The sequence below is a fragment of the Mustela lutreola genome, chromosome 1 (assembly GCF_030435805.1).
Source record: "Mustela lutreola isolate mMusLut2 chromosome 1, mMusLut2.pri, whole genome shotgun sequence".
NCBI lineage: Eukaryota > Metazoa > Chordata > Mammalia > Carnivora > Mustelidae > Mustela > Mustela lutreola.
In genome coordinates, this window is record NC_081290.1 from 238,313,271 (window position 1) to 238,323,160 (window position 9,890).

Consider the following 9,890-nt stretch of genomic DNA (forward strand, 5'->3'; position numbering starts at 1 on the left):
CTACTCTACTGCATGATCTCACTGCTTTGGTTCTAACTATGAAACATTTGCCTTTTGCTGGTGGACAGCAGTGGTAGGGAGCCGCTGGCCTTATAAGATGCAGAAGGATCTCAAATTGGTTATCTCCCAGTGCTGTGCTGGGTGGAGTCAGCCCTGCCCTGTAGGGGGCCTGAGGATCTACCCCGTCACTGACGAACACTAACCCCCAAGCCTCACCTTCCTATTACATTCCCGGTCCTCAAGGATTCCTGCCTAGACCCTTGTCAGTCCCTGTTGCAACCAAATTAGACATACCTGGGAGAGGAAGAGTAGTGCCCTGGCTGGTGTTCTTGGCTCCTACTCTCTGGGCTTAAGAGGACTTTGGCAGTTCTCAAAGAGCTCAAGCACACAACAGAAATGTGACACGGAACTTTTTGCCTTCACCCAGCCTCTCACTGATTTTTACTTGGTGGAGCACAGGATCCCCACTGCACATGAACACACACACACCAGCACAAATACAATTATTGTGCAGGAGCATTCAGAAAAGGCTGGTGCAGAGCTTCCTGCCCCTCCCAGGCGGAAGAAAATGATTGAGGAGAGCTGGGAGACTTGACCCTGACATCTCTGCAGCAAGGAGCTCTCTAGGTCTTTGAGAAATTGCATGGAAATACCAAAGCTAAGGCAAGACTTCATAAGTGCACTTGCCTACCTAGCATAAGTAGCCCAGTTCTCTCTCAAAAGCCTCTTATCTCCTTTGATACCCCTGACCCTTGGTCATAGCAGCTCTCTGCTCTCATTTTATGCAAGTTTCTCCATGACACTCACCTCTGTAAGCCAATCTTCAGCCAGGAAAAGCATCACTGTGGATAACACCACCTCCCAAGGGCCACGATATATGGGTTCAAGAAAGGATCGTGTCAGAGACTCTAGCATCACATGTAGGATTTGTCAAGGCTACTGTTTGGGGGGAAAGATCGCCATTCATGCGTAGTACCATGGACCCTTACACAATGCAGGGGTAAGGATATTGACACCCTCACACAGTCGAAATGCACATCTAACTTTTGGCTCCCCCAAATTTAACTCCTTGTTGCTTACTGTTGACCACAAGCCTTACCCATAGCATACATAAATAGTTGATAAATATATTTTGAATGCTATATGTATTATATACTTGTGTGTGTGTGTGTGTATATATATATATATATATATATATATATATATATATATACACACAATGAAGTAAACCAGGGAAAAGAAAATGTTATCAGGAAAATCATAAGGATGAGAAAACATTACCATACGGCAATGTAAAAAGCCCATGTATAAGTGGACCCACCCAGTTCAAACCCATGGTGTTCAAGGTCAGCTGTTGTTCAGGGATCAGGAACACTGAGCAAGGACCAAGAGGTAGCATGATGTCTGGGAGCCCCTGTCTGGGGCTTCGCCCCTGCCTCTGAAGCTGAGGTCACATCTGTAGCTCTCAGCTTCTCATGTGAGGAAGTTTTGGACCAGTGTGTTCTGTGATCTTGCACCTGTGGTCTGCACACCTTTGTAGCGGGGTAGGGCCTGTGCTCTCCTAGATGCCTATTGCCCAAAAACCCAAGGGCACACTGGCTCTGGGGGAGGGTTTTCTCTGCTTTCCAGAGTCCATGGGCTCTCTCCCCATTCCTCCCATAGTTTCTCACTGGGTCTTCATTTATGACAATGATGTGAAAGGAATTTGATTTCGAGAATTACCTAAATCCCTTCTAATGATCAGTGATGTCTAGCGTGGGTCCTAACAGTTGGACTGGCCCTCCAAGCAGAGGAAATTCCATTTTGGATTCCGTACCTGTACAGAGTCTCTCAGTATACTCCAAAGAACTCATTAGAGTCCTGTGTGTAAGCCGGAGGGAGGAAGAGGGCAGCAGCCAAGCGCTCCCCAGAGGAAGGGGCTTCTTGATGAAGAAATAAGTGTTAGAGGAAGAGGGACAGACAGTCTGGATCCCTTGGTTCTCTCTCAGGGGCAGGAAGAGGGAGAATGCAGAGCACCTCTTTCCCTGGCCTACTTCTTTCAGCAACTGACTATAATCCCTCGCCTCAGGCTGTGATAAAGATCTTTACCCCAGGAAACTCCTGCATTTGTCCACAGCCCCTGTGGCTGAGCCCTGTGCTCCTGATACATCGAGACAGAGGTGTCTGGTGGGGGTGGGGCACCAAGAGCAGGAAACTCCCTTCTCCAAACAGCAGGTCACACAAGCCAACATGGCCCACTCACCAAGCGCACCTGGGACTGGCCTAAGATGTGGATTTCTAGGGCCTGAGGCACTATTGACTGCAAGAACGTTTTTTAATATAAAACTACTCAGTCCCCTCTATTGTTTCAGTCAATCTGATTGAGAATATAAAATTTACTGGGGGGAGGTGGTGAGGAGGAAGAAAAGAGAGAAAGCTTACGGGCACTTTTTGTAGATGGAGTATGTTCCCAATCAAATATAAAACGGAAAAGGACTACCGTCTTAGCCATAGTCCGGTAACTGCCTAAAAAGTGTCTGCCCTCTAGTGGCTAAAGCCTCAAACAAATATTTTGCCCAAAACTGACTCACTGCGCCTGGAACACTGAACTGAGACCAGCCAAGCAGGTACTTGGTGGTGACAAGATGTAATCCTTCGGTGTTGGGTCCTGGGGCTCTGGCTCCAGTGGGCTGAATGTTCATGGGTTCCAAGGCACTGAGACCTGTGCCTCAGAGACCGAAGGTAAGTCCTATGCTGGAGGAGACACGGAGCCTGGGTGAGACCCAGCTTTCCCACACATGCTGACCAGCCCTGGCCCTGGGGGCCTGCTTAGTAAGGAGCTCTGTGCAGGTGACCATCGGGCAACATGACGTCATCTCCCATCCAGCAAGTTTTCTAGAGCTGCATGCACAGCTCTCACAACACTAGAAGGCACTAACCACATCCCCTCCCCATCACTGGTGCTCACTAATCTGTCCCCTTCCTGCAGTCCACCCATCCCCCACTCCCAAGCTAAGGGAATGTGGGCAAGTCTTCAGGACTCTGGACAGAGATGTGTTTACCAGGTGCTCAAAGAATAGGAACTCCAGATAGGCGACCTGACCCCAACCAGTTTCACCAGGCACTTGCCTTGAGCCGGGCAGGAGCAGACATTCAGCCTCCAGTGAGAATCCGTTCATAGGTGCGTATCAAAAGCCAAACCAGAATGATCACCAAGAGAGGTTTTGGAAGTCCTAGGAACTCTGGTACATATGGTTTAAATAAATCACGGGCATGTAACGTAAAGCATAGAGACTATAATCAGTAATATTGTAATAACTCTGTATAGTGACTCATGGTAAGCAGAGTTATCATGGGGATCACTTCCTAGTGTATAAAAATATCAAGTCCAGGGGTGCCTGGGTGGTTCAGTCATTTAAGCACCTGTCCTCAGTTCAGGTCATGATCCCAGGATCCTGGGATCGAGTCCCACATTGGGCTCCCTGCTCAATGGGGAACCTGCTTCTCAGTCTTCCTCTGCTACCCCCCTCCCCTGCTTGTGCGCTCACTCTCTCTCTCTGTCAAATAAATAAAATCTTTTTTAAAAATTCAAATCCCTATAATATATAACGGAAACTAATAGGACATTGTATATCAATTAAACTTCAGTTAAAAAACAGCAATGGGTGCAACAGCCGCAAAGCAAGGCTGTGAGTGTTCCACCAAAGGAATGCTGGGGGGCACCTTCTCATCCAGGGCTGCAGGAGGCAGGGCCAGCCTCTCCCTGTCAGGCTGCCTGAACAGATTCTGGCTAGAAGGCATTTCCAGGAAGGCATGGAGGAGTTGGGGCCGGAAGACCAGAACCAAGAAGACTGTGCTCTGAGTAGAGTCAGGCCAAAAGTGGGGGGGGGGGGGCAAGGAGAGGTTAAGGGGGTGAAGGGGTGTCTCGGGAACTTCTCGCTCATGTCAGATGATGTCCATCACCAACAAATGGCAAGGCTGGTGACACAGCAAAGGTTGTATGGGGACAGAAGGTAACTAAAGGTATATTTGACAATGATTGGAGATTCCAAGGAGATTGGAGATTTGTATATGACTTCATTTTTTGTTATCTTTATGGGGCATTCTAGGGAGTTCTGTCCTGACTCCCTACATTCTAACATGAATCTCTAAGGATTTTTAAGTGATTCCTCAAATATCTCATTATCCACTAGAAACATAGCAACTTACTTCAATAACCTCTTACCCCAGAATTCTCAGTCAGAAACTCTTTTTAATGTCAAATTTAATTCCCTTCTATAGTATCTCTCTCTCTCTCTCTTTTCTTTATTTTTTAGAGAGGGAGTGAGGGGCAGAGGAAGAGGGAGAACCTTAAGCAGGCTCCACGCCCAGTGCAGAGCCTGATGCAAGGATGGATCTCACGACCTTGAGATCATGACCTGAGCTGAAATCAATGTTAGACACTTAACGAATTGAGCCATCCAGGTGCCCCTAGTATGTCTCTTTTTTAAATCCCACCCTGCAACTGCATTTAATCTATGAAATTTCACTCCCACCTCCTTCCTTTCCATGTAATCAAAAGGTATGAAAAGATGAAAGTAGCAAATTAGTAGGAAATGAATCTGTCCAGGGGAAAACAGCAATCATTAAGAAAGAGGTATGAGGCGCCTGTCCAGCTCTTGGTTTTGGCTCAGGTCCTGATCTCAGGGCACTGGGATCGAGGCTTCATCTGGCTCCACGCTCAGCGCACAGAGCCTGCTTGTCCCTCTTCCTCCCCCTGCTCACATGTGTGCAGTCTCTCAAATAAATAAGTAAAATCTTAAAAAAAAAAAAAAAAAAAAGAAAAGAAAGGAGGCTGTCTCAAGTCCCCTACACACCTGCCATTTACAAACAACTGTAATCCTCACAACTGAATCTTTAGTACTGAAAAGTATTGACTTTTTTTAAAAAACAGTTTGTTATTTCAGGCCCTTCCTTCTCCATCCAGTGCCTCTCCTCTTAGGTTTTGAGGTTTGATTGTCCTTACCAAGCCCTCCCCATCACATCCCCCACAGTACTACGTAGCTTATAAATCTGATACTTTTGAGAACTTGGTGTTTATAGGTATGTGAAATCATCTCGCATCTGTCCAGTTTGCTAAGCCCTAGAGAGCACTGAGGACTTCAAAATAATAGAAGATTTGAGGTCCATGCTAAAACCCATTCATTAGGGGGGCTTCTATAATGGAGCTGAGGTTCTTACATTATCCACACAAAATTCCAAGTGTCTTTCAGAGAGGCTTTCAGGTGATGGGACCCAGCTGCAAGGTGGGAACAAGAATGATTTAGACAAGGGACAAGTTCTGGAAGAAATAGAAGCCCAGAGCAAATGTGTCTGTCTTTCGGGAATTAGTCTAGGCAAAGATGTATGTCCTAACAAGGATCTAAGACTGACTGGGAGACATATGGCAAAGACAAGCTGAGTAGCCGGAATTGGGTCCATAAGAGGCATGGTCAGTTCTGAGAGGCAGCCTCGCTAGTAAGAGCTAAAGGGCTCTCTGTGTGCCTACCTCCCCACTGGGAATGTACCTCACACTTACCCCTATTCCTTTGCCAAAATTTTAGTCATGCTAGGATCTTAATTTAGATGTAACTTACTTGCACAGCCTTCCTGAGCCTAGGAAATTTAGACTTGCTTGAGGAGGAATTGGCAGACAGTCAGTGCTCCGAAGCAGAGTATGACATAATGAGATTTGCTCATTGTGTCCATCATCCTGCCTGCAGTGTGAATGATAAACCAGAAGGGGTCAGAATGGAGTCTGCTGTAGGCAATGTTAAATCTAGCCATCAAAATGGACCCCTCCCTCTATTTCCACAAAAATAGAGAAACAAGAACTTGGTGGACTAGAGCCATTGATGAAAATTCTGTGTGGACTATCAATAACTGCATAATGGTGCTAGGAAATGATCATGGTTAGATTCCCTAGGAGACAGACACTGAGGCCAACTTGTGTGCAAGACATTTCTGGAGGTGTACTCAGTGGACAATACCTGTAGGGGAATGCATTGTAATTGTCCATCTGTGTGATTGTCTCCCCTCCTAGACTACATCCTCTGTGTGGTCAAAGAATGTGTCTGCTGTGTTGGTCATCATATCCCTAGTGCGTGTATAATCCAGTGACTGGAACGTAATAAGCACCCCCAAATGTTTGTTAAATAAATGAATAAAAATTAGTAAATAAAAAAAGCCCTACTAAGGGGGTAACAATAAAAAGAAGAGGGAATTTTTGATATATATTTAGGTAACAAAATTAACAGGTCTTGGAGGCTAATTGAGTAATTAAACAAGAATGAGAGCGAGGAAGAGTCTAGAATAACTCCCACATTTCTGCATTTATATGTAGACAGAAGATAGTGCTCTTTCGGGAGAGAGATAATGCAGAATGGAGTTTAAGTTGGAGTAAAAAGGGAAATAGAAACAGCTCAAGTTTGAGATATCTATTCAATATCCAAGTGCAAACGTCCAGCAGGCAGGTGAAAATGGGATTTAGAGCTCAAGCAGTAAGCCTGGACTTGGCAGTCATCGGTGTCTCAGCCAGGATACTCCTTATCAATTTACTTCCTGCCAAGAACATCCTGTAGACCCCTGCAGAATCTTTTTTCCATTTTGTCACATGTTGCCCCTTTCCACAACTCAGCATGTGCTTATTATTAGTTTGTCGGAGCTGCCGTAGCAGCAAGAATTTATTTCTCAAAACTAGGGGCCAGAGTTCAAAGATCAAGATGTCAACAAGTTTAGTTTCTTCTGAGGATTCTCTCCTTGGCTTGCAAATGTCTGCTTCGTCCTGGGCCCTTACATGGCACTTCCTCTGTGCACACCGGACCTCTGGTGTGTCTCTGTGTGCCTGGATGGCACCTATTTTAAGGTCATCAGTCAGATTATATCAGGGCCCACTCTCATGGTCTTGTTTTAACTTAATTACCTTTTTAAAAGCCTTGTCTCCAAATGCAGGCACACTCTGAGGTGCTATGGGTCGGAACCTCAAAGTAAGAATTCTGCAGACGGACCAAGGTTAGCCCGTGAGAGGGCCGTATTTCTTCTCATTCTCCTTCCACGGCACCGCCCCGGAGGCTGCCAGCCCACACCCTCTCCATCAGAGAGCACCAGTGTCCAGAGGAGCCTTCCCCCTCACATTTCTAAGATTCGGCCTTCAACACATTACGGAGACAGATGAGAGAGGGGCTAATGCTGCCAGGGACGCAGGTGAGGTGGTGGGAAGACTTGTGGGATAAACAAGAGGTCACTGGTTCCGAAAGGGAGAAACATTCTAGGCTAAGAGAAGACACCGTGATGTTAAACTTCAGAGGGAGTCTGGAGACACTTGGATGTGGCAGTTGAGGAGGTTGGATGTGGGGGAGGGTAAGAGCCAAAGCAAGAGGGGTTGGCTGAGGTCACGTTTTAAAGCGCTTTCCTCTTGGCATAGAATCAGCCAATGCTTTATGTGAAGAGACATAGACAGGGAATTAGACGCTGCTCTGATCACTCAGGCAGGAAACAATGCAATTACTTGCAAAAGGCTGGAAGGTTGAGGATGCTGTTGAGGCAAATAGATGCTGGGGGTGGGGGCCAGAGTGGGGACTAAAATACAAAGAGGAAAATATGGGGGAAAGGAAAGGAGAAGGAAAAAACAGGAAGCATCGTGGTCAGCTCTGAATACTGAATTCTCATATCCCAGCTGGTATTCTGTCTAGTTAATCCTCCCTCAAGAAGGCAGAGTCCCCGTGTTGGCAAGCACTTCTCTGTGAACTGGAGGATGGCGGGGCAGAGGAGGTTCTGGAAACCAGGGAGTCTGTTCATATAGAGACACAGCAGCACAAGGGCCACCTGTGATGAAGGTGGCAAAGGGTTCCAAGAGGAGCTGGGAAGCTGGCTGAGATCAGCCTCAATGGACTGACTGGGCTGGGCCCTGACAGGTCCGGTTCCGACTTGTCATTGAGGCCCGTCAACTCAGGACCGGGCCTACAGATAGATCAGGACTAGTGACCTACATCCAACCACACTGAGGACATAGTGGTGGCTGTCAAGGGTTCAAGTTTCTTCTCTCGGGATGGAGGACCAGAAAAGCAGAAGGATCGGACACTTAACAGAGGAGAAAAGCAGGCTGTCACTGTGTTTGGTCACTGTCTTCATAGTGAGCTTATGACAGTGATCAAGGCCGGAGGTTAAATGTAAGGAAGACAGAAGAGCCAAGCAAATGATTTTATTCCAACTGTAGGCTAAGGTGCACCAAGCCTTTTTTTTTTTTTTCTTTCCATTGAGTAAGGCCTGCTCTGAGTGAGGATGGCCATAGCTGGCCACTGTCTGTCAGTCAAATCTGTGATTATCTCCAAAGGGAGTTTAATCTTTCTTTATGAAACTTCTGGTCACAAGAACACGAGGGTTTCCACGCATCCATCCTAATGGGCTCAGGGAACCAGCTGTGGGCTTTGCTGCCTCTGGGACCCTAAGAGTTAGGCTCTCCAACTAAGACCAGGGACGGACAATTAGTGTGGAGAGGTCAGTGCCCATGAAGCTGGCGACTGAAGAGAGATTGGTGTGGGCCTGAACCAGGGGCGGGCAAGTAAGTGCCTACCAGATGGGACTAGAGGGCTCAGACCAAGCTCACAGCAGAGACGGGAGGGCAACAGCCATGCTGGGCACAGCCCGAGGACTTCAAGCTACAGCCACGACCTCCCACTGCCTCCTCACCTACTCGCTGTAATTCCTTAGGCTTTCTTAGTCTTGAATGTGCACTTCTTGTGAAAATAATGTAAGCATGCTCCACAAAACTGAGAAAATGATTTTCCACAATGCTGCCCCCCCCATCAAAAAAGTTGGTTGTGATACAATCAGAGTTTTCCCTCTGTTGGACCTTATCCATCTGAGTTCACCATCTCAACGCTAGGGCTTGAAGCATTCATGAATAAAATCAACCAGGGCTCCTTTAGCTGAAGATTTGGTTCCAAGATGCCAGGCACAAGAAGTTTCTGAAAGAGCATTCTCACTTGGGGAAGGAGGCTGAGTCGGGCAGTATTGTTTCTGAGGATTTAAGAGGATGGCTCAGCCGAAATTCACCTCCTTTGGGGAATGGTTCAAAGACGGTTATGGGAAATGGAAGGAATTAACCTTTGGGATAAGGAGCCATTGTTTGCCACCTTACTAAGGGATGGGGGAGGAACAGTTAGGGGCCAAGGTCATGTGAAAGACAGGTAGAGAGGAACATTTATCTAATGGAGACAGGGACTTACAAATGCTCCCGGAAAATTCCATCTTTTAGTGTCTCTTGCGGGAACCAAACGCAAACCTGGATCTTCTGACTCCTTGCCAGAGTTCTTCCCATGTCTCATAGATGCCCCAACCTTACCCACTTCGGTAGATGAGTGAGAAAGAAACATGGGTATTCTGGACCCACCCAGAGAAGGAGAGATTGAGATCATTAAAGGCCTGGACAGGCCTTTTTTTTTTTTTTTTTTAGGCCTTTTTTTTTTAAAAAAAAAAGGAAGATTTTACCACTTTCCCCTGGGGATGTGACACATCTCCAGCTGGCCCAGGGCCTGCAGGAACCTTGTAGAAACCATATTCTATGAATTGCTGGCCTGTGGCTGCAGGAAGAGGATTCTGCTTCTAGAGACTGAGAAAGCTCAAGGATGTCCTTACAAAAGGAGTTCCATGTGCTGAAGGCTTGGCTCTGGAGGCATAGCTGTGGAAATAGCTACTGTTGGGCCCCTTAATGCAATTCCTCTGAGCTCCATCTTCCGATTTTTCAGCTATCAGCCCCAGGGCAGTCAGTCCTGTGGCTCCTTGTACCTCTCTCCCCAAGGAGCAATCAGCCCTGTGCACTGGCTGTTCAGAGACAGGAGTGTAGCCAAACTTTCATTTTTTCCCCCTTGCTGTGCCTTTAAGAGCTGCAGGAA